A 25,898-nucleotide genomic window follows, 5' to 3' on the forward strand; every position below is an offset into this window, starting at 1 on the left:
GTGTACATGGGAATATATATCTCAGAGTTGACCCACCTAAGGGGCAGGAACGCTGAGGTATCCACCAACTCCCATTCATCACTGGTTAGTGCTCTTATAGGCACTAACATCTGCCCCGGATGCTGTCATTGCCAGAAGCCTTTGGTAAAAAGACTCTCAGATGCTACTAGCAAAACTCTTCAGCAGGAATGGTGAGTGTCAAGGTTATATGGTGGAGCAACAACTGTATCTGCTACAAGCAAGCCTATTAAGTAATTCACTACTATTTCTTTTGGTATCCACATCAGAAATGCCTCTTTTGCTTACTCTGTAACCTCAGCATGAATGCCGTCATTTCCCTCTGTCAGTTCCCATCATCATAGCTAGTGTAGCCCACCACTTAGTAGATAATCAATATTTTTTAAATAAACAAGTAATATACCAGTCAAGGTCCAGTTCAAGAAACACTCTTTAATCTCCCTTAGGTCCCAGGACATTTTGCACTTCAATTAAAGCTTTCAGTCCCACTCCTGGGCATATATCTGGAGTAAACTATAATTCGAAAAAAATACACACACCCCAAAGTTCATAGTAGCACTATTTACAATAGCCAAGACATGAAAACAACCTAAATGTCCATGCACAGATGCGTGGATAAAGAAAATGTGAATAGAATACTACAGTGGAATACTACTCAGCCTATAAATGAATGAAATAATGCCTTTTACAGCAACATGGATGGACCTAGAGATTCTCACACTGAGTGAAGTCAGACAGAGAAAAACAAATATCATACGATATTCCTTACGTGTGGAATCTAAAATATGATACATGTGAACTTATTTACAAAACAGAAAGAAACTCACAGACAGAAAGCAAACTTATGGTTACCAAAGGAGAAAAGGTGGGGAGGGATCAATTAGGAGTTTGGAGGGGAAGAAAAGCTCTTATGCACGTCATCTTTTCTTGTTAAGAGCATACTCTGTCTGTTTTGACCTTGCAGTCAGCTTATCAGTAAAGATCTGGACAGCACCTGCAAATAAGGTCAGCAGTTCTCCACTGTTACTTGTGGCTAGATGGGTAAGTCTAATTTTCAGGTGCAGTTTTAAGTGGCCTCTTGTTTCCATGTACCTGAGCCATTGCTGTCCAATCTCAACTATATCCCCAACTAACCAATACTAATCTATAGGAATCTCTGCTTATTCCAATTGGCCCTGAACTAGCTAGGAAATCGGGTGGTTATTTACGGTGCCCTCTCAAATTCCTACCCATACAATGCAGAGACCTTAGCTCCCACATCAGTACTGGTGGGAATACTTCCAGTCCAAGGCAGTCAGGGCTCTCATGGATAATAACCCCTGCTGAAGCTCACTTCACCATAAAAACTACAAACCAATCAGGAAACAAACCACCATGAGGGAGAGTCAGCATGGCCCACAAGTGGGAGAATCCACTCCACTGATATCACAATAGAAAAATCTCAGTCTGGCATGTGTGCTCCTTCCATCTGAGGATTCATGCTTTCCTACAATGCCAGTCTGTTCTGCAAACCATAGGCAGAGTGATATCAAAAAACACAAATCAGATGCCCTCCCGCTCCTACCTCTGTTTAATTCCCTGCGAATGCCTGCAATTGCTCTTAGGAGAAAAGCACATACCTTGGGTTATCCTGCAGGTGTGGCCCCTACCTACCTCACCAGGCTTATTCAATAACACTTGGGCCCTCCATTTCCCAACCACATCCACGTCTTTCAGATTCTGGAACACATCATGTTTCTTCCCTCTCAAGGCCTCTGACCACTGTTCTTTCAGCCTGCAATGCTGTCCTGGCCCTTCTTCAGTTATCAAGTTCCCTCACATTTTTTCTCTAGAACTCATCTCCATTATTAATTCCTCGTGGAAGACTTCTCGGAGCATCCTGCCTCAGTCAAATCTTATTACATATTGTAGCACCATATCCCTCTTCTTTGCACTTGTCAAAGTTACACTTTTACTTTGCTGTTTTAATGTGATCAGTGTTGGAATCCTCCAGTAAAACACTAGCTCCATTAGACTAGAGCCTGTGCTTTACATCTTTTACACGCCTAATATAGTGCCTGACACAGTGTAGGTTGTCACTAAAGTTTGTTGAGTGAACAAGTGTAGTAGACCCGTTTCTCAATTGCGGTAAGTGTGGCCTGCTAACAGCTCACAGTTGCCCTTTCTTCCTTGGAGAATTGCCTTTGGATGATAGGAACCACATCAGTCAGGAGATTAAGCCTCCCAGGGAAGCCTGTAGAAAATGACTGAATGTCTTCAGGGTGAAAAAGTCTGGTGCCCCACAATGAGATACCACCTCACATCCTCTAGGACGGCTACGATGAAAAAAAAATTGTAATAAGTGTTGACACAGATGGGGAGGAATTGGAACTCTCATAATTTTGCTGGTGGGAATATAAAATGGTGCAGCCACTATGGAAAATAGTCTGGCAGCTTCTCAAAAAGTTAGCCATAGCAATACCAAATGATCCAGCAATTCCATTCCTATGATGCAACCCATGAGAAAATAATTCAAACAAAAACCTTTATATGTACCTTCTCAGAAGCACGATTTGCAAAAGCCAAAAGATGGGGAAAACCCAAATGTCCACCAATTGATAAATGGATAAACAAAATGTAGTATATCTGCAATGGAATACTATACAACCTTAAAAAAGAATGAGAAACTGATCCACGCTACAAAGTGAAGAAACGTCAAAAACATAATGTTAAATGAAAGAAGCCAGACACAAAAGGCTACATATGGTATGCTTCCCTTTATAGGAAATATCCAGAATAGGCAAATCTATAGAGATAGGAAGCACATTCATGGTTTCCAGGGCCTGGAAGGAGGGGGGAGTGCAAGTGATTGCTAATGGGTGCAAAATTTCCTTCTGAGGTGAAGAAAAAGTTCTGGAATTAGATAGTGGTAAAGGTTGCATAACATTGTTATTGTACTTAATGTTGCTGAATTGTACACTTTAAAACAGTTTAAATGGTACACTTTATGTAATGAGTATTTTACTACCACATAAAGAGAAGGGCTGGCACTTTGCCTCAAGGCAAGGATGCCTCTGTGGCATGATGTATGTTTTAGCATGTTGTACAGATCAAGCCAACTTTAGACCTTACCCAGGACCACATCCTCTTCCCTATCCTGTCCCTCGCTGCCTTACAATTTTCACCTAAGACTACTCCCTCAGTAAATCAAGGGCATCTTAATCCCTGTGTCAGGCTCCACTTTTGTAGAACTTGACCTAAAGCAATAAATGAACCAGTGAGTAAAATGAATGTGTAAATCAAAATTTTAAATGCCGAAGCCCTCACAGCTAGGAGCTGGGATTCAAGCCCACATGGGTTTGACTCCAAAGTCTACTCTCTTAACCTCTAAGCTGCCTTCTCTAATGAGGTCACCAAAGAAAATCCCACTGTGTTTGTCAGGACTGTGGGGTTGGATCATGTTCCTTTAGGGACCACAGCTCTGCCCTTTTCATGCCTTCTTCGAATGTCTGCACCTCAGACTAAATAGGAAGCCTATATAAGTGGTTCTTTCCCTGCAACCTCAAGCCCTGTATAATTGTAAAAAATAACATGAAAACAGCCCATCTCCCCAACTCTTCCATGTAACAGAGAAGTTACTGTATGTGGAAAGCCAGCTGTCCAAGCTGACACAGCCAAAGAGTCTCCAAGCATATAGAAAGACTGCATGAACTCATTTATCTTTGTGAAGACATTAATACCATTCCATCACTGAGCAGCTGAAAACCCCAATAAATCTCCATTTAAAGGCAAATTTGTAAATGCCTAAGTGTAGTCATAATAATAGTATTGTAATTTTTGCTGAACGTGCTCAGAGCAGTAGGTTATTTATAGCACCATGTTCAATGCTAAACATTTCAGGACACAAATTATAAACTCTTAGAGTTTGGGAGAAGTTTATAAAAATATATATCAATAGAAGTAAATTCTAATATGGTTAGAACTTACTTGACCAAATTAGAAATAATTTTTACTCTCTTTGTTGATGGTGTCCAGACTGACAAATGAGAAGGAAGATGAAAAATAATTTTCCAGAAAATGCAACTAGTAGTCAGAAATAATCATAGATGTTTCAATTCCGCATTCTCTTTTGTAGCCAGGTATGAGAGAGAAGTGTCTTTGTCAGTTACAGCTATGTAACAAACAGCCACAAAATCACAATGGCACATAAGGATAAGCTTTTTTTCTCCCTCACGTATCTGTGGTTCTACCGGAGTTCAGCTCATCTTGTCTAAACTGCAATAGGCTTCGCTCCAAGCGGCAAATCACGTATGCTTTCCATGTTAATTACTCTCCTGGGGCCAGCAGGTACCCAAAGCATGATCTTCTTATGGTCATGGCAGAAGTAAAAAAAACCAAATCCAAACACACTGGCACATTTCAAACCTCTGGATGCATCCCATCTGCCAATGTCCCACTAGCCAAAGTAAATCCCATGATCACTCCCAAGATCAGGGGAAGATATATTCTGCCCATAATGAGGACAAAGCAAAACTGTAGATATAATATTCCATTAGGAAGGAAGGAGGAAGTAGGGCAAATAATTAAATCTGTCACAGAGGGCCTGAATTACCCAAATAATTCCATAGTTTTTTCTGTGGTCTCAGACATTATAAAAAAAAAAAAAAAAAAGCATTATTAGCAGCAGTTTTTGCTTGCACAGTTCTGGTAATAATAACAATTTCTCCACTACCCCTCCCATCTCTCTCTATAATTCAGATAGAGCTGACCTCTTCCTACCTCTAGAAAAGCATATGAGACCTAGGACTGGCCAGAGTAACTCATCCTCTTGGCAACTCTGATTGGTTCAGGGATAGTCATGTGACCTAAGACAAGCCAATAAAAGCCAAGTCCAGGACTTTTGGGATAGCTCTCAGAAAAAACCTCTTTCTGCATGTGCATAGCATGTTGAAGTTTGGTAATTATTTCCATCATATACAACCTCAGAGGGGGCCTTTCTTTTGTTATACTGTGCCCAGCTTTTCGAGGTCTTTCCAACCTCTTTATCTATGTTAACATCACTGGGACTTCCCTGGTGGTGCAGTGGTTAAGAATCTGCCTACCAATGCACGGGACACAGGTTTGATCCCTGGTCCAGGAAGATCCCACATGTCACAGAGCAACTAACCCCGAGTACCACAACTACTGAAGCCTGCGTGCCTAGAGCCTATGCTCTGCAATGAGAAAAGCCACTGCACTGAGAAGCCCGTGCACAGCAATGAAGAGTAGTCCCCGCTCTCCGCAACTAGAGGAAGCCTGTGCACAGCAACAAAGGCCCAATGCAGCCAATAAATAAATAAACTATAATAAATAAACTTAGGGAAAAAAAATCACTCTCTGAGGGAAACTTCAGCTGGCACCTTCTGTCTGGGTTTTGCCCTAACTCCCAATCTTTGAGTGACTGCATTCTTAAAGTCTTGCCTCTTGAACTCAAAGCATCAGAAAATCATTTCAGAAACATCACCATCATCATAGCACTTAGGTAATTTGACCTGTTCAAATATTTTTAAATGTCACTAGTTTAAATGCAAGCCAGAGATATTTTTTAAAATTCACTGAGAACGAAATGAAAAGCAAGTTCCAAAAGGTAAATTGAATGCATAAGTGCTGATATTAAGAGTGTTCAAAAAATGTTGGATGTGGAATAAGAAATATGAGTAAACATAATTTACAAGGTGGATGAAAAGATTGAGTATTTTCCTGCAATCCCCTTTCCTGCCTCTCCAATTCATAGTGGATTTATTGTGGTTTTCTACATGATGCTTTGGAGTGCCAAGCCCTTTGGTCCTAAAACCTCAGGGAAGAGAAATATTTTAGGTGATTAAAAAAAACACATTTAGAAAATGCTGTTCTTGAAGGCCTGCGGGAAGAAATTCGCACCATTCTTTACAATTTCATTAGGGAAAATAAATAAGTGTCTGTCAAATTCACTTTGCTCTGTCTCATAAATGGCAGGAAATACAGTAACAAATGCAAATACCAAAGCACGATTTGTTTTCTTTCAGTCACTGGATGGGAAAGATTTTGGTTTCTGCAGGATCCCATCAAAGATATCACTTTCTGGGGCCAGTAATATTCATCCCTAAGGCATCTGGATGTATGCGGTGAAGAGGCGGGAGGAGGAAAAGAAGGCAGGCAATGGTGATGGCTCCCTACCCTTGAGCTTGGCATCTCCTAATTCCATGCCCATGACTTGAATTTGAAAACATAGTATCCAAAACTCTCAGTTCTAAAGCTGAGTATTGGATCTCTATTCCAGCAACCAAGCTTGTTACCTAGACACAGGTTAAGTAACAGAAGCATGTTTGTCACTATTGGTTGCCTTATTTACATCAGGAGTACTACTGTATAATAAACTACTGCAAATTTTGTTGGCTCAAAACAACAATCAGGAATTATTTCTCATGCTTGGGAGTCAGCTGGTCTAAGCTATGGGACCGCAGGTGGTTCTGCTCCAAAGTGTCACCTACGGGCTGTTTCAGGCATGTCCTTCTCATGGCATTGGCAGAGGGGAAAGGGAGCAAATGGAAACAAGCAGGCCTCTTAAAGCCTGAGCTTGGGCTTCGTGCACTATCCTTTCTGTCTCATTTTATTGACCAAAGTAAGACAGGAAGTCACATAACCAAACCAAGAGACAAAGCCAGGGAGATATACTTTCTCTTTTGTTGGAGGAACTTCAAAGTCACAGAGCAAAGAACATGCCAAGAGGGAAAGGTGAAGAATCAGAGCTATTAATTCCATCTACCACATAAATATTATTTTTTATATTTATTCATGTGTTTGTTCATTCGTTCATTCATTCATTCATTCATGGAATAATTATTTACTGAACACAGTAAATCATGTATTGGACACAGGGAATCCAAAAGCGTAAGACAGAGACGCTCCCTGTCCTCATAGAGCCCTCATTTTCACTAAAAAGACAAACAACAACAAAAAAAACAGATGTTTTAAACAATAGGATGTTGTTATAAGTACTATGAAGGAAATAAAGAACTCTCTGATAGAGAATGATGGGACGATGGAAAAGGGAGAGAGGCTAATTTAGAAAGAGTAGTCAAGGAAGCACACCCTCCCCCATTTACCTGCCTGATTTGCACTGGTGATCAAGTCAGGAAAATCAACCTTTAATGCCTGCTGCACCTCACTCTTCTCGATGCCAGTCCTGAAATATACTGATTAGTCCATGAGAATTAAAAGTAATAAAAGCTTTATCTGATGCCTTACATTTTACCATGTGTTTTTTCAACTATTGCATCATTTGAGTTTCACAGCATTTCTTGGCAATAGGCTAGGTAGGAAATTAGCAAAACATGGGTCATCTAGGACACTGTGATGCGTTGAAGAAAGAGTGGTCCCGAGGACACTGAAATGTACTCTCCAGGAGCAAAGAAAACTTGTAAGAATGAGATAAGGGATAAATGTTGTGGGGATTTTTCAAGTGGGCAAGAGGTCTGAAAACTACTGGCCCAAACACGTGGTTGTTGACATCTATCTGTCCCTTCCACGCAAAGCATTCTGAGAGCACAAGAAAAGATGGAAGATGTAGAAAAGATGGAAGAAAGATTTGCCAGCTTCATATATGAACTCAATACCAAATTTTACATTTTCCTTAAATTATAATGTAGTAATACAATTCTATTTTCTTTGCACATAAGATGTGTGCAAAGGAAAGATGACTACCTGATCTAACAGAGATGAAATTCTTGGGTAGAAAGCATAATGAACAAAGCAATATGAATAGAAATATATCATTTTTCACTGAAATATAGTTGATTTACAGTGTTGTGTTAGTTTCAAGTCTATAGCAAAGTGATTCAGTTATATATATGTATACATATATTCTTTTTCAGATTCTTTCCCATTATAGATTATTACAAAATATTGAATATATTTCCTTGTGTTATACAGTGGGTCCTTGTTGTTTATTTTATATATAGTAGCATGAATCTGTTAATCCCAAGCTCCTCATTTATCCCTCCTCCCCCAAAATATATCATTTTCTTTCCAGATTAGGTAACAGAGGCTCATAGAAGTAAAATGAGAGACTCAAGGTCACCCAGAGCCTGGACCCTGGGCCCCCTACCTGTTTATCTGGTCAATCTTCATTCCACCAGAGATCTTAACTAGGGTATCAATGCATTTTATGTTTGGGATTGGATATCCATTTGTTTTAAAATCAGTTTTCTTTTTTCTGGGAACTTTGTGTGGGCTTCATTATTGTGTTTTTAATCTATTCAAATTACAGTTCCCTTTTCTTTGCCCTCTAAGAGGAGTAGGCAGAATTCAACTGATATTGACTTTTACTAAGACAAATTCTAGATTTATTGACCTGAGAAATAAATATTAACAGAGGTTAAATTGGGGTCAATTTTTACTCCAAGAGATGATAAATCTTGCTATTTTTTCCGTGGTTGGTTGGTCAATGTGTTCCCTGTGCCATCCACATGCGCCCATTGTCAGGAGCCGAGGAAAAGGCCAGTTTGCAAGAGGCAGGTGAGAGGAGCAACACCTCCCTCATCAGTACTCTGCCTCATAAGGTTCTTGGGACACGCAGATGTCATTTTAACCTGGCTGGTTATTACAAGGCTTTCGCCATTGCCCAGGTCAAACCACGTGTCTAAAAAAATAAGGCTCTTCCTTGGTATTTCAGCAATCAATTTTAGGGTCTTCTTTACACACACACATGCACACACACACATACTTCTCATCCTCTCCAGACCATCCACCCCAGTGAGAGAAAGGTATAGAACATATGTAGTTAATCTGAGGACTTTACTGAAGCTGATTTTATGATCAGCTTGTTCATCGCGTAAAATTCTGAACACAAGATTTTTTCCCTTACTCTGTTCACCCATTTCTGCATTACTATTAAAAAGGCAGTGGTGGATATTTCATTCAACAAATATTGACTGCCTGGTATTTACTCCTAGGTCATAGGTCATACTTATATATACCAAGCATCATTTTAAAATCTTTGTATGTATTAATTTATCATTCACAAACACCCCATGAGGTAGGCACAATTATTGTGCTGCATCTTATCCATCAGTTGAAGAGAATGGGGCATAAAGAAGTTAAATAATTTGTCCAGGATCACACAGCTGAGATCTAAATCCTGGCAGTCAGCTTGCAAATCTGTACCTGGTCCAGTCACTTCCCATGGCATAATTTACAGTGCTGAGTACTGAGAGTGCAGCAATGAATGAGACATCAAAAGTACATGTGCTTATATTTTTATGTGTACTTTTACGCATTGAGAAATGATGGGAAGTTTATATAAAACCCAATAGAGATAGAAATATATAAAGAGTTGTTATCCCTGGATAATAGGGATTTAGGTATTTTTCTTTTTCCTTGTCCTTGTTTCCTACACTGCCCACAATTTTGTTTGTAAGGTAACATGGGTTGTCCAAGAAACACGCAAACAATTGTAAATAAGTTAGGAGGGTAAATGCATTGCAATTTAAATTGCCACTAAGTTCAAGAGGTATAGATGAGCTACAGATGTCAAGGGCTTATAAGAAATGATGCTTTATTGAGAATGAATCTAAAGCCAGAGCAGAAAGTTTCCAGGACACAATTCCGTTATTAATTAGTAACATCCCTGAAAAAGTTAGGAATGTATTCAGCTGCAGGTAATAGAAAACCTGATCCAACAGTAGTTTAGACAGAAGATTATTTGTCTGTCTACCATCTCTCTATCTATTTATTTGTGTTTCCATAACAAGAGGTCCAGGGGTAGGTAACATTTTGTGTTGGTTTAGAGACTAAACAATATTGTCCACATTGATCTCATGAAACCAGTGTTTTCTATCCATTGGAAGTTCTATCTTTCGCATATCAGCTTTTAGTTCTCATGCCTGTCATCTCATACATCACAAGTTGGCTCTCTTGGTTCTCAATATCTTGTGCCATCAACAATGTCAACATATAGTATTGACAGTTTGTGTAGTTTTTTAGTCTTGGCCATTCTGGTGGATACATTCTTATATTTCATTATGGTTCTAATTTACATTTCTCTGATGTCCAATATGATTATATGTTATTTTATATACTCACTTGTGCATGCTTATTCAGGTCTTTGGCCAATTTTAGTTTTTATTGGGTTTTTTTTTTCTTATTGATATGTGGTTGTTGTTTATTTATTCTGGATACAGGTCCTCTGTTGATTATAATTTTGCCCTACCCATCCACACTACACACAAAAAAGGTATAAAGCAATCTATATGTGTTTATGTATATATTGTATACGTATACAATATATTGTTGTATACGTATACAATATATTATTGTATACTTATCCAAACACATTACCTCATTTCACTTAGGATCTAGCAAAAAGTTTGCATATTGAATAAATGTCTAGCTTTTTTCAATTAGGATATGCATAAAATAATATAGGGACCATTTCTCTCATTTTTGCTTTTAATTGTTAATACTTAGAGTTTGCAATATATTTAAGAGGAATGAAACTAACCTAAGACATTCTTAATTTATTATGAAATGATATTTGTATCTTTTCCCATAAAAAGTAATGTGGGATTTGCCCCAGCCTCATATTTGAAATGATGCCTGACTCCAAGGATAACTCCCTCAGTGGGAGGAAATGATATTCTACTAACTTCCATTATGTTATTGCTGATGTTTTGTAGATTAAAATCAGGGACAACTCAAATAAGAGGTTGGGATTTCTTCTTCCATCTCTAATAATTTGAGGCTTTGAAGTTAAGTGTAGTTGAATAGAAGATCTATGTATGGCTGCTTGAGCACTTAGCCATGTATGGTAAGTATTAGTGAAGATATGTCCACACTAATAAGCGTTGGATCTCTTTGTTTATTTCAAGCCCATTTGTCTTCTGAATAGACACATTGGTACATTGCACGTATACTCTGTGGTGGGCTCTCATCTTCGGTCTGTGGATTATAAATGCGATGCATAAGAAATTGTGTATCCTGTAAAATAATAATAATGCAACTTTACTTCTCTCCCTTCATATCCTACTCACTGACACTACAATAAATTCCTGTTTGGAGAAGGTTTAAACAACCACAAATCTTGACTAATCTGAGTTTAAATAGGAATAGGGGAGTGCTTTATCCAACAATATGCAGAAGAGGGCCTCTAAGGTCATTTTTTTTCATTGCCTTCTGAATCATTAAAGGAAGCTCATAGGATGATTCAAGGCAGTTTTAGTATGCAGGTTTCATGAATTTCCTTTTGGTTTTGAAATTTGATTATTTATAATATATATCAGGTGCATATTAAATTTACACAGATCTCTCAGTTTACCAAAATATTAATTGACAGCTATTTCCTGGGCATCTACCATATGCTCAGAATTATGCCAGACAGAATAAAGAATATAAGAAAAGTATATTTAAGGAGAGAGATGGCATTAGCGTTCTTAGTTGGAGGACAAAGTGGTGAGCTTTGTAACACAGACTCCAAGTGTGCTAGGAGTTCAACAAAGGGAACATTTGGTGAAGCAACTGGAGAAGGTGGGACTTAATCTGGGTCTTAAATCTGAGATGCATTTGAGGTGAAAAAGTAGAAAAATGACACGTGGAAAGACCCCAAATTCAGTAGCTTAAAGAAGGCAGAAATTTATTCTCTCACATAACAATGTCTTCAGAACAATGAATTATCTGAAAAGGAAATGAAGACAATCCCATTTACAATGTCATCACAAAGAGTAAAACACTTAGAGATAAACTTAATCAAGAAGGTGAAAATTTGTACACTGAAAACATAACACTGACGAAAGAAATTATAGCATACACAAATAAATGGAAAGACATCCCATGTTCATGAATTAATGATTAATATTGTTAAAATGTCCATATCACCAAAGTTATCTACAGATTCAATGCAATCCCAAGAAAATCTCAAAGGCATTTTCTACAGAGATAGAAAAAAAAAATCCTAAAATTCATTTGGAACCGCAAATGATCCTTAATAGCCAAAGCAATCTCAAGCAAGAAGTACAAAGCTGGGGGCATCACATGTCCTGACTTTGAAATGTATTAGAAAGCTACAGTAATCAAGGCAGTATGATAGTGGCATAAAAGCAGACATATGGACCAATGGGGAAAACAGAGCCTGGAAATAAATCCACACATATATGGTCAACTGATCTTCTTCAAGTATGCTGAGAATGTACAATGGAAGAAGGATAATCTTTTCAATAAATGGTATTGGGAAACATGGATATCCACAAGCAAAGAATGAAGTTTAACCCTTATCACACACCATGCACTAAAATCAACTCAAAATGGATTAGAGTTGAATGTAAGACCTGAAACTGTAAAACTCCTAGAAGAAAATATAGGAAAAAAATTCCTGAAATTGGCCTTGGCAATGATTTCTTGGCTCATGACACTATAAGCACAAGTAACAAAAACAAAAATAGATAAATGGGACTAATTCAAACCAAAAAGCATCTACAAAGCAAAAGAACAATCAACAAAATGAAAATGAAACTTATGGAATACGAGAAAATATTTACAGACAGTGTATCTGATAAAATACTTAAGGAAGTCCTACAGCTCAATAGCAAAAAGCAAATGACCCAATTTAAAAATGGGGAAAAGAGCTGAATAGACATTTCTCCAAGGAAGATATACAAATGGCCAACAGACATATGAAAAGATGCTCAACATCTCTAGGGTGCATTGCATCTCAGGGCAATGCAGATCAAAGCCAGAATAAGCTATCACCTCACACCTGTTAGGCTGGCTTAGAAAAAAAAAAGATAAATATTAGTGACACTGTGTAATTAAGGACACCCTTGCACACTATTGGTGGAAATGTAAATTGGTGCAACCACTATGGAAAACAGTATGAAGATTCCTCCAAAAATTAAAAATAAAACTACCATATGATCCAGGATTCCCACTTCTGGTTATATATCCAAAGAAACTGAAATCAGAATCTCAAAGAGGGGACATCTGCACTCTGTTCACTGGAGCATTATTCACAGTAGCTAAAATGTGAAACAATTTAAACATCTATCAACAGATGAATAGAGAAAATGTGGTATATATAAACAATGGAATATTATTCAGCCTTAAAGAAGAAGGAAATTCTGCCATTTGTGACAATATGGATGAACCTAAAAGACATTATGCCAAATGAAATAAGCTAGACACAAAAGGACAAATACTACAGTACATGAGACAACTTTTATGATAAATCTAAAATATTCAAACTCATAGAAACAGAGATTTGAATGATGGTGGACGGAGGCTGGGGTGGGGGGGTGGGGGAATTAGGAAAGTAAGAGAGAAAAGATACTTACAAAGTTTCAGTTTTATGAAATGAATAAGTTCTAGAAACCTGCTGTACAGCACAGTGCCTACAGTTAACAATTCTGTACTGTATACTTAAAAATTTGCTAAGAGGCTAGATATTGTGTTACATGCTCTTATCACAGAAATAATAACAAAAATAATAAATAAGAGGATGGGGGAAACTTTTAGAGGTAATGGATAAGCCACAAGTGTGCCATAGAGTGCAGTGATGTTTTCAAGGGTATATACTTACCTTCAAACTCATCAAGTTGTATACATCAATTATGTACAGCTTTTTGTACGTCAAAAATTTTTTTTAATAAAAAAGTAGAGCCAATGCCCCAAAAATGTGTTTCAAATAACTTGGATCTATAAATCTTCATTTTCAAATGTACATTTTATGAAATATAAATACAGATGACGTTTATCCAATGAAAATTCAGTGTTCTAATTGATAGATGTGTAAGTAGAACATACTGGATTTTGAAAGCTTAGTATGAGGAAAAGGTAAACTATCTTGTTGATAACCTTTAAATATATATTACATGTTGAGATGGTGTTTGGATATTTATGGTTAAACAAAATGCGTTATTAAAAATTTTAATGCCCTCAGGAGACCTCCATACCATCGACAGCTCTATTCCATGCAGTTGTTCAGAGGCCCAGATTTCTGCCACCCTGTTGCTCTGCATACCATAGTGCAAAGCTTCTTCAAGTATAGTCCCTGGAAACTTGTTTGAAATGAGTCAGAAACTCTAAGTGGTGAGTCTAGCAGTTCCAGAGCTGAGATCCCAGAACACACTGCTCTTTAAACTAGAGGGAAAGAAGGAAACTGGTGTTTCCTAAGGGTCTGTGTGGTGCAGTGGAAAAGGCATGGCTTTGAAAGCTTGAGTTTAAATTTCGACTCTGCCATCATGCTGTCCATAAGACCCACTGGCATAGTTTTATTGTCAAGTTGCTATGCTCACCTCACATTTCAATTTCTTTTTCACATTAAGTAAAGTAAGTAGCGCAAGCTTAAACATGTAATGAGAGTAAAACAAAAAGAGGCTATTCTCATTCAATATCCACTAAAGGCCAGGAACTCTTGAAAGGGGTCTTACATCTTTTTCCCCATAAATCTTAGCAACGATACTGCAATGATGATATGATGGTATCTATTTTACAAATAAGAAACCCAAAGCTCAGAGGTTAAGTATCTTGTCCAATATCACAGTGCAGGAAGCAGGAATAAAACCTAGATCTGTCATGCTACAAATTGTATGCTTTTCCCATTATAGTTTCAGTTTAGTGTTGTGTTTTGGAATTAATGCCTATAGCTGAGTCATGCAAACTCCCTGGGCCTTTTCCAGCCTTCGGCCAACCACTGAACAAAGCAACTGAACTCATTCCTCAAGGATATTTTCCAAGGACTTGAGGGTCTGGATTCTGTATCCCAGCTACTTCACTTCAAACAGAAGTCCTTGGTGATGCCGTCTGCCTCCTGTCTCCAGGAAGAGCTGACCATTTAAGTCACAGTATTTCTCAGGAGACTTCCCACCTCCAAATCCCATAAGCTTACCAAATTTCATTGCGTTTTGACGTCTCAAAAGTAAGTTTAAACAAAACTCATAAGTCACCAAATATGAACTAAGTTCAAATCTGCACCTTGTGCTAAGCCAAAGCCAACCTATTTATATTCCTGTAGCTTTACACTAAATTCCAAATAAACTTGTAAGTGAAGTGATACCTTTTTAACAAGTATCAGCTTTACACTGAGACCAGAAAACTCACACAAACTTGTCCCTGTTGTTGGGCAACTCGTGGAACTCTTCATATTAAAACATGTGCTATTTTTATTTTAATCCCAGCACCTAGTGTATTGGATAATATTGGATAGTCACAGCTGAATATGGAGACCTTTTACTAGGTGTCAGCAGTGATCCTATCACTAAAGTACCCTTGACGTGATCCCGGCCCAGACCTTGCCTTTTCTCATTTAGGCAAGCAATCGTTTTCAGGAAAATATCAGTTACCCAGGCCAAGGGAAGATGGCTGGCATTGGGCAAAGAATCGTGGGGTGGGGTGAGGGGGCGTCTTCATTATTTCTCAATGTCCCCTGTGTCTAATCTTCTATTTCAAAAGCCCGAAGAATCACACTCCATGTCTAAGTGTTCTAAGCATAAGAAATGGATTCGTCCTCCCTGAAACACACAAACGCAGTGGAGGTACACACCAGAATGCTAATGTAGTCCGTGAGAATTATTTTTTCACCTATTTAATACGTATTTATTAAATATCTGCCTACGAACATCCAAACACCATGCTGGGTACTGGAGACACAACTGAAAACAAAGCAGACATTGTCATTATCTTCATGGAGATGATAGAAAAGGATATTCATCAAATAGTCCCACAAACAGAACGGTAACATAGACGTGGGCCACCACAGGAAGGTGGGTGGATCAAAGAGACCCTAAAAACAGAGGGATATCATCCAATCTGGCAAGTCACAGAGGGCTTCGTTGAGGAAAGGATCCTGAAGAGAGAGAGAGAAAGAGAGAGAGATTATTCCAGGCAGAAGACTAACATTGCAAACCTTATTTTTAAAATATCCCAAAACTCGGAAATTAAGCAAAAACGGCTGCTGATTTTTTCAAGGTCATAATGCAATATGGTCTAAAAGGCTCACCTGAGGATTATTTAATTCTCTAGGGCAGACAAGCTAACTTTTCTGTAAAGGCCCAGATAACAAATCTTTTAAGTTTTATTTTGAGACTGGCTCGTATACAGTGTCTGTCACATATTCTTCTTTGTTTTTCAACCCATTAGAAAATAAAATAAAATAAAATAAAGAAAATACACAGTAAACTTTTAACAAAAAAAAATGTAAAAAACATTCTTAGCTCTCAAGTTGTACAAAAAAAAAAAAAAAGGCTAGGACCTTTATTTGGCCCACAGGCCATAGTTTGCCAAACCTTATTCTAGGAGAATTTAGCTTTGTTTGCCGTATTCTTTACTATTAATTAGGGCCCAGACTCTGGGAAGTTAAAGTTAACTTGGAGATATTTTTGTCTGGGAGAGATGCAAATGACTTTTGCTCATATAAAAATATAACCCAAAGATTATGGTTTCATTGCCTTAGAGTCCATTAACAACTTTTAGGAAAAGGTATTTTATTCAAGTATAATTGATTTACAGTGTTGTGTTAATTTCTGCTGTACAGCAAAGTGATTCAGTTATACATATATACACATTCTTATTCATATTCTTTTCCATTATGGTTTATCACAGGATATTGAATATAGTTCCCTGTGTTATATCGTAGGAGCTTTTTGTTTATCTATTCTATATATAGTATTGATAGCTTGCATCTGCTAGCCCAAACTCCCAATCCATCCCTCCCCCACACCCCATTAACCATTTTTGTATCTAAACTAAATCTTATACCAATGTTCTTTTGCCAGTACCTATAAAAACTCGGTTTCTCAAATGTCCTTTGAGCCAGCTTTACCATCTTGTTGGTTCCTTCATTAGGGAGCTAAATAAATCTTTGCTTATTTTGTATTTGTATGGGAATCTTGACCATAACTTTTTAAAAATTATATTTTGATAGGCCCCATAGAAATAAGGGGGATTATTTTGCACAAGGAACAGAAGATCAGTGTGACTGGAGCAGAGACCAGGGGGTGTGTGGTACAGAGGTGAGGCTACATGGATAGAGAGTGGCCTGACCCTATAAGGCCTTATTGGCATGTTGAGCAAGTCTGTCTTTAACCTGAACATAGAAGTTACTGAAGTATTCACTGTGTGCCTGGGTGAATGTGTAGTGTGGGCAGGGGGTATGTTGGCAGTTCACATGTTTCACCCACAGTATAGAGAACAGATTGGAGGGGTCCAGACTAGAGGTGAGTGAAGCTATTAGAAGGCTATTGCAGTAGCCCAGGCAAGACATGATGGCAACTTGGTAAAGGCTGCAGGATGAGCAAATGACCAGGTCTGAGAGATATTTAAGGCTCTGTTTCTGGAAGGCTCATAAGAGAGAGACTGTCCAGGACCTCTGGCCATTCTTTCCATCTAATTGAGCTTAGTGTGATCCAAATGTGTTTTGATTGATTTATCATGCAAAGTCACCACCACAGAGATAAAAACACTTCAAATCCTATGGACAGCTCATTCCCTCTCTTTTTTAACCAGTGTTCGTATAGGTACAGAAGTCATAACATATTCAGAGGACTTCTTAGTGAGTAGAAGAGGACCTTTATGAATTTAACATGCATGGCATCAGATTAAGACTTCCAGAGATTTTTAGTTTGCATTAATGATTGTCATTCCAGAGGAAAGGAAAAGTCAAAATATCCAAAGTCTCTCTCTACAGAGTTTGCATGTCTCTGCAGCACTAAAAATTTTTTAAGGACTTTTATTGTGATATAATTGACATACAATAAACTGCATATATTTAAAGTGTACAATTTGATATTTTTTTCTTAGTAGTAATGTATATATGGCAATCCCAATCTCCCATTTCATCCCACCCCAACCCCCCTCCTGCTTTCCCCACTTGGTGACCATATGTTTGTTCTCTGAATCTGTGTCTCTATTTCTGCCTTGTAAACTGGTTAATCTGTACCATTTTTTTTTGATTCTGCATACATGCGTTAATATACAATATTTGTTTTTCTCTTTCTGACTCACTTCACTCTGTGTGACAGTCTCTAGGTCCATCCATGTCTCTACAAATGTCCCAATTTCGTTCCTTTTTACAGTTGAGTAATATTCCATTGTATATATGTACCACATCTTCTTTATCCATTCGTCTGTTGGTGGACATTTAAGTTGCTTCCATGACCTGGCTATTGTAAATAGTGCTGCAATGAACATTGGGGTGCATGTGTCTTACCCAGTCCAAAAATGGGCAGAAGACCTAAACAGACATTTCTCCAAAGAAGACATACAGATAGCCAAGAGGCACATGAAAAGTTGCTCAACACCACTAACTATTAGAGAAACTCAAATCAAAACTACAGTGAGGTATTACCTCACACCAGTTAGAATGGGCATCATCAGAAAATCTACAAACAATAAATGCTGGAGAGGGTGTGGAGAAAAGGGAACCTTCTTGCACTATTGGTGGGAATGTAAATTGATACAGCCACTACAGGGAACAGTGTGGAGGTTCCTTAAAGAACTAAAAATAGAACTACCATATGACCCAGCAATCCCACTACTGGGCATGTACCCAGAGAAAATCATAATGCAGCACTAAAATTATACTCATGGACCCACCTATCCAAGCGTTCACTGCCGATTAACCTTGTAGGAGGTTGTGCTAACATCGTTTCCTTAGACGTGCTAACATCCCCTTCACGTTACCATCTCATTCTGCTGTTCTGGAAGCTTTTTTTCATCTCTTTCAGTTGATTTTGTCTATCTCTGCTCTGATTTTAGACGGTACTCTTACTTTCATCATTTTCAGGTCCTTGGGGCTACCTAACTTTGGCCCCCAAGTGCTATAGCATTTATTTCTAAGACTGTTCAAACTTACATCACCATCAGATCACACTGTGCATTCCATGCCTAATATCCTCAGCAAATTATGGTTCCCTCTAGTAGATAAAGCATATTTTAATGAATGAAGAGGTTAGTATTTCATAAACCCAAGAAAAGTGGAAACTGACTTCCACTATCAACAGTTTAAAATCAATTTGGAGGCATTTGGAAAGCATTTTAAAGAGCAACTAGACATCAATAAAATTTAATTAATTGGTTCCATGGATGGACATGTAAATTGGGTGTTAATTATGCTAGCAATGCTCTTCCATTAAAAATTAAGCTCATGATTAGTAACCGAGAAAAACAAGCCGTCATTCTATAAACAAGTCTCATTCCCTTGTATTTGAACCCAACCTTTCGGTAATTAAATCATAACTCTACATTTACTCAGATGAATCTGAGCCCTGATGGATGACTGGCGAGTTAGCTGAGTGATCTCCCCTTGGCTGTTCCATAAAAACAATTGATAACCGCGGAGATAAGTTATGTGCGGTTGAGCTGCCCTTTAATACAGAACTATTGAATTATTGAAAGTTCTTTCCTATCTAATTGACACCCAACAAAGGAATGGTTGACAACTGCAAGAGGTATAGTGAAGATTAGTGATCATTTCAGAGCTGGTGACATTTGAAGATGGGAGGCTTAGAACCAGAGGTTATGAGCTGGAGAATCTGAGTCCTTTTAATAATCCTCCTCCCCCCTTGCCCCCACCGCCTCCAAGATGAAGTTCTTGCATTTGAAGATAAAAATGCAGTGAGCTTTTTTTAAGATGTCCTGTAGCTAGGCTAGCACCTTTTGGGGTTTCCCAATTTCTTTTCTTTCTTTCTTTTTTTTTTTGGCCGCACCGCACAGCTTGCAGGATCTTCGTTCCCCAACCAGGGACTGAACCCACACCAGGGCAGTGAAAGCGCTGAGTCCTAACCACCGGTACTCCAGGGACCTCCCTCCCCAATTTATTTTTCTGGACTCTTCGGGAGTTAAAATCTAATCTGGACCCAGAGCTGGGATCAACTCCAATGGGTTTTCCTAATTGACAAAGAGTTAGAACTACATTTCAGAACTGGAAATGGAATAAAATACTTGAAACTCTTGACCCACACCACTTGGTTTTCTTTTTCCCAATAGATTTTTTTCCAAGGGAAATTGGGTCCATATGCTTCTGATCCATCTTCTCAAGAACCATCAAGGTACTGTTTTATTAGAGCTATTTGATGGGGCATTTAATCTATTTCAATGAGTCCTTTGATGTCCCTTTTCTTAGTCATGGAAAATTGGGTTTGCAGAAAAGACAGAGATATGCCCTCTCATTCCCCATAACCAACAAGAAAAGAAAAATGGAAATGCTTCCAAGACACAGAAGTTACGGAAACTGTTCAGGAGTTTTCTTAGCTGACTGAATTACAATGCCTTGACAAGCAAAGGAGACATCAGAAAAGCTTTAGCAATGGGATTCTGCTTTAGATTGCTTTTGAAGAGGACATCCTCATTTTCATCTGAGGCTGGACTTTTCCGTCTGTTTCTCCTTTCCAAAATGCTGTGGGGGATGGTCAGATGACAGAGGAGATATTCACATGCATAGGAAAACGTTTAAGGAAGAAAGAGTTACATGTGGATGACTTTGAACTGCTGCTTCTCACTATATTTTATTTCTAGAGGCTTTCCATGAGACCCAGCAAAACTTTAATCTTGCATTTGGAGAGACCCTGGAGGCCACACAAATTTGAATGGTGGCCATCACTTAATTACATAACATATGTAGAAACCTATTTAGGCATCTGGGTAAAAACATATGTTTGAGTATGTACGTGTGTATGTTCCCATGTGGACGTGCTGCCAGTCATCACACTTGGAGAAGAAAAAACATACCTGCCTCTGTCGGGACATCCAACCCTTCACAGAGTTACCCCAGACATATTTCCTTCACCTGCTCAGGCACATTCTGTTGACCCATTGCCTATAGAAATGTGCGCAAGTCACAGAAAAGATTTATGTAACTGTTGGTCAATCTGGAGACACAAAGACTATTTGTTGCCACCTTTTTTCAGTCCAAGTCTATTGTGAGAGCACCGCCTATGTGGCTGGTTTTGTGCTAACTGCTGAGATGGGTGAGGAACCAGAGGGACCAGATGGTTTCATCTTCCAGCAGCAAGAGCAGAGGCAACAAGGAAATGAGTGATGAACCCATTAACTTCCGTCATAGTCAGAAGATTGCCTGGGAAAGTGTTATCCAAAATTGTGAACATTTATGCAAATGAAAGGTCATAATTACTTGCATGGAAAAAAAAAGTTTTAAGGAGAAGACCAATAGATTAACCGGAAAATATTACTAAAGTAAGCCCATTATGAGGGTAAGATAGGGAGGTGCCTAGGGAGCGACATTTAAGGAGGCGCTCACGATCAGGCATCCATTCTGCACTTGCAGGACACTGACAGTGAGTGTCTCCTTAAATTTTGTACCCTGGGTGCCTCACTCCCTCTATCCTAGTCCCACCGCTGTATTTCAACTGTGACAGTTTGGCCTTTCCAAACTCCTCCCTAAAAGAACTGGATCTGTCTCTCCCCCACTGAAAAATAGGAATTATATTGTTTGCTTGTGTGGCAGACACTGGCTAGTGATTTACCAACCTATCTCCTTGGTCCTCCTGGGCACCCAGGTGGATTGGTTTCCCAGCCTCCTTTGCAGTTAGATGCAGCCCAGTGTCTGAGTTTTGGCCATGGGAATGTGAGCAGAAGTCAACATATTACTTCCAGTCCTGGCCCATAAAATCAATTTCTGCAAATTTTCATGCTTGGCCCCCTTGCCAATAAATGGAGAGGACTCCAAGGATATAGGGGAGGGAGGAGCCATGAGAGGGAAGGGGCCTGGGTGTCTGAAGGACTGCATGGAGGACAGCCCTGCCCCCAGCCCCACCCTCATGGGACTCTGATACAAGCAAGATGTGTACATTTATGTCTTAAGCCACAGATATTGGAGGATAGTTTGGTGCAAGCCCTTAGTCTATCTTGACCAGCACCACATATGACTATTGCCTAAACTATAGCTTAAAGTGGGATATTTCCATTTTTCCAATGAGAACTAGCCTGACATTGTAGGCAGTATAGATATTTTTGTATAACATGATTTGAGGAGTCTTAGAAACCCCTCTCATGTCCGAAACATGTTCCATCTTGACTGCTACAGCCACTGAGACCCCATAATTAGAGTTGTCACTTTGGAGTCAGGAACTGTGGGTATTAAAACACCTCTGAGGTCTGACATACTCTGTCCTTGCTTTCCTCTTAAGGTTTATGAGAAGGTTAAATGATGTAATAAGTTGAAAGTTCTTTGTGACCTATGAAGTGCACTTGGGGAGGGGGTGTTCTCAACCTTTCAATCTAAGTTAACACATCAGCTTATTTATTTACTTTTTTACAGATGAAAGAGGTGTGCTTGGAGATGGGGACTATTAATGGATCCAGGAAGGCCCATTTATTGGAAAAGAAGAAGTTACACTGAAGCGCTACACTGCCCGAGACTCTCCACATGCATAATCTCATTTAATTCTCTCAGCAATCTTAGGAGGTGAGGGCAACTAGCACCCACCTTTACAGTTGAAGAAACTGAGGCTTGGGAGAGGTTCAAGAAACCTTCCCAGTAAACGTCCAACCCAGGATTTAAACCCTGGATCAGAACCCAGAGCCTGCCTCTTTACCATCATGAGATGCTGCGGAATGAACTTCAGCTACTGAGGAAAGGGAGACAGAGAAAGGAAGTGAAGCAGGTGGGAAAAGGAAGGTTATATGGGGACGAGAGAGAGAGAGAGAGAGAGTATATCTAAAGCCAGACAGTGCCAAGAGAGGAAAAGTCCCCGTGCTACAAAACCAGAGCAGAAAAGAGATCCGTCTTAGGGTACCAGGGATTGTCTCGGTTTCTAGGCAGCCCCTCTGCTTGTCAGAGACTTCTTCTCCCTCCCTCATGTTAGCGGCCCCAAACCAAGGCGGGTACCCACGTATTGCCCCTGCCCAGCTGTTTCCTCTGCAGCTTAACCAGTCTCCCACTCTGCTCCCCAAGGCCTGGGGATGCTTCACCTTCCCCCACGGCTCGCAGTTCACGTAGCGTAGACTTATAGCGGAGGGATGTCAACTGTGCTTGAACTGCTCAATCACCGTTGACATTTCGTTAACCACCCTCTGAACTTCTCCAGCCCGAAGTAGCAGCCACTTGTGCCCTTGAAAACGGAACAGAAAACAACCGTATTGATTTTCTACTATCAACGAGAAAAAGACAATTGCTCTCTGCCGAGCACCTCCGTAATGCATTTCACACCACTTCTTCCTGCAGACCACCTCCTTCTGCCATAGTACTGGGGGAACCCCCTGTGGCTTTGGACTCTAGAATTAACCCTGGAGTGCAAGCACCATCTCGAGGCTTCCCGACCCCTAATGGTAACTGAGGTGCCTGAATGGACAATCTGCTCTCTCTGGGAGATGGGATCACTTAGAAATCACTAAGGAACTCAGGCTTTGGGTGGGGGACGTTGAGGGTACAGGAAACTCTGACAGTAAAATCATCTTTGAACAGAGCACATCACTTTGCTCCATTAAAAGCACTAGTAACATCCAGATGGGTCTTTGAAGAGACATAAGCATGTGCATACACTGGCCAAGTTGACTGATGCATCAGATCCTTTATTTAGTAAATTTTACAATGGATGCAACCATTCTGGCTTAGTCAAGGCCCGAGATCCCATTGTGAGTTATGATTCCAAGTGACCAGACCCTTAATTTTTTTCTTTCAACCTGTGTTATATCTCAGACGTGTCCTAATAGCTCTAGTTTTGATATTTCTAACCCAGCAAAAAGGTAGTGTGAGGAGCCAAAAGAGATACAAAATCCTTGAGCAAGCAAGCCTGACCCTCTGGGACGACTGTAGTGTCAAAGTCGGTCAATATTTATGCCTAGCAACCTTGACAATATCCTTTTAATTAAAATCAATGGAGAAATAAAACATGCATTAGAATGCACTTGGGATCACGCCCCTCCCGAGACAGAAAGGACTCCGATATTGGGCACAGTGTGAGGACGACCCACGCATGTCCCTCTGCCTGGCGTTTGCATCTGGCTCTTTTCTTTCAATGGCCTTTTTCTCCTTTTTTTAAATATTTGTCTTTGTTTTTTATTTCATATACATTTTTTAAAATGTCTCTGTAAAAGTCAGGTAACATGTTCATCCAGTCAGACTATAACTTAGCTTTAATGGGGAAATGGAAAACACAGAGGAGGGGACTCCAGGGATGAGAAGATGGGTGTGGTTGGGGCAGTTCAGCCTCTAACCAGACAGGTGACCTTGAGAGGGTCATAGGCAATGATCTTTGAGTCTCAGCTATCCCTTCTCTAAAATGAGAAGGAAACTTACTCAGTCCTAAAAGGTTCTTTCCAGCTTTCTATGAATATTCTATCAGACCAATGGTGTTCAAAATAAGAGCCACTACTGTTCATTGGACTCTTCCCATGTAATCTTCACCACAGACCTGTGAAATCAGTTCCACTATTATTTTGCATTTTAGGGAAGAGGAAACTGAAGCTGAAGGGATGGACTCAATGCCCAGTGTCACCCAGTTGGTCAATGGCAGAAGTTGAATGTGTCCAAGGCCATGGTCTTCACCAATGCCCCATGCTGCCTCTTTTTTTAAAAAATTGTTTTGGAGTGTAGTTGCTTTATAATGTTGTGTTAGTTTCAGGTGTACAGCAAAGTGACTCAGTTATAAATATACATATATTCCTTCTTTTTCAGATTCTTTTCTCATGTAGGTTATCACAGAACATTGACTAGAGTTTCCTGTGCTATATGGTAGGTCCTTGTTGGTTACCACCTCCTTGAATCCATGGAACGTGTAAGAGGCTTAGGTCTGAGAGATACCACCTGTTTGACCTCCACAAACTTTGAAGAGCCTTCTCCCTGCGCCATTCAGCCAGCAGAGGTGTTCCGAGAGTTCACCCAGCTTGCAGTAGATTCACTTAACCTCAGGCCCCTTCCATTGGTTCAGAGTTCACCAAATACGGGCCAGTACAACTTCCTTATACATCCAGATCTGATTTCAAAGACTCCCATGCAGGCAGGCTTAGCAATAACAGGTTAAGTTGGCCCAAGAATAGAAGGCAATTTAACACTGTCCTGTCTGGCCCGACCAGGCAGATGAAACACCAGATATTTGTGCTTTATAAAATCCAAGCGTCACAGAGGTATTTTTGTTTGTTTGCTTTCTCATGAGGCTTGGCTCCTCTCAGATTGCAGACAGCCGCCTCTCTGGGGCTGGCAGGATGACTGTCATGTTGTTAAAAGCTTCCCTTCCTTATCTCACTTCCTAATCTCCACCGAGGGATTTGAGAGCCCTCAGCACTGGTTTTTCCTCTTCAAGGACCCTGCTAGTGCTGGACTAATTAATGGAAAGGGCCTGGAGATAAGTTCCTTCAAAAATTATGGAATGTCCTAATCAGACGGGCAAGCCAAGGCTTGACCTCCGGGGCAAGGGGTCACTCTCAAATAATACCATGAATTCAACTATTTCTGTCATTTTTTGTTACTCCAAAAGGGTGAGAAGAGAGGTTAAAGTCGGTCCTGAAGGGCAAGGGGATGCCCGTGTTTCTGCCGTGGAGGCGATCTGTTAAAGGACATTTTTTCATGTATTTCCAAAGTCTTCAAAATCCAGCTGTTCCTTAAATGGTTCTTACCTTGTCAGTTTCTATTACTGGAAACTCTTCACCGGTTCCCTCTTTCATGTGTCTTTCTGTCACTGACTCTGTGACTCAGCTTTTTGCTCCACCTTCATCACATTCACTGTTTTATTCCCACCTAGTAGGTACCCCCTGCTCCCCAAAATTCCTATTCATTTTTAAGAACTTATTTTAATTATAAAATATTTGAAATATATTTTTGTAAAGTTTGACCACTTTCTCCTTCAGGGGAGATGGCAGGGCCGTACTATTCCCTGTTCCTCCTGCTCAGTACAACTAAAGAAACCTCAGATGTTACATATAAAACCGACATAAGAGGACAG

This window comes from Hippopotamus amphibius, chromosome 16 (genome assembly GCF_030028045.1).
Source record: "Hippopotamus amphibius kiboko isolate mHipAmp2 chromosome 16, mHipAmp2.hap2, whole genome shotgun sequence".
NCBI lineage: Eukaryota > Metazoa > Chordata > Mammalia > Artiodactyla > Hippopotamidae > Hippopotamus > Hippopotamus amphibius.